The sequence below is a fragment of the Geospiza fortis genome, unplaced genomic scaffold (assembly GCF_000277835.1).
Source record: "Geospiza fortis unplaced genomic scaffold, GeoFor_1.0 scaffold327, whole genome shotgun sequence".
Lineage (NCBI taxonomy): Eukaryota > Metazoa > Chordata > Aves > Passeriformes > Thraupidae > Geospiza > Geospiza fortis.
In genome coordinates, this window is record NW_005054410.1 from 506,339 (window position 1) to 506,670 (window position 332).

The window sequence follows — 332 nt, forward strand, 5'->3', positions numbered from 1 at the left end:
TGTAAAAAGAAACTTTTGGAGCACTCACTCCCTTTCTGGATTTTTAAAAAAGACACCACTGTCATGGTGCTACTGGAGCCACGGTACAGTACATCATGGCACACATCCATAACACAACCAGGGACGTGAGAGACAACTCCTATTTACAAAAACTTGATGTCACTTCCAGAAAAACATGACAGAAAAAAAAAGGAAAATATAATTTCCTGAATGTCCTGAAATTTTAGAAGATTCCTTTTACTTTCTCTTCAGCAACAGAGTGGTCCTCCACAACTGTATTTTTCCCTGACCTTTTTAGTATGGACCATAAGCGACACCAGCAGGAAATGGGA

General features: G+C 39.5%; 1 protein-coding gene across 1 annotated transcript in view; it reads right to left on the reverse strand.

Moving 5' to 3' along the window:
- Window positions 1–332, reverse strand: part of TUB (TUB bipartite transcription factor) — an 80,962-nt gene that overhangs the window by 11,336 nt on the left and 69,294 nt on the right.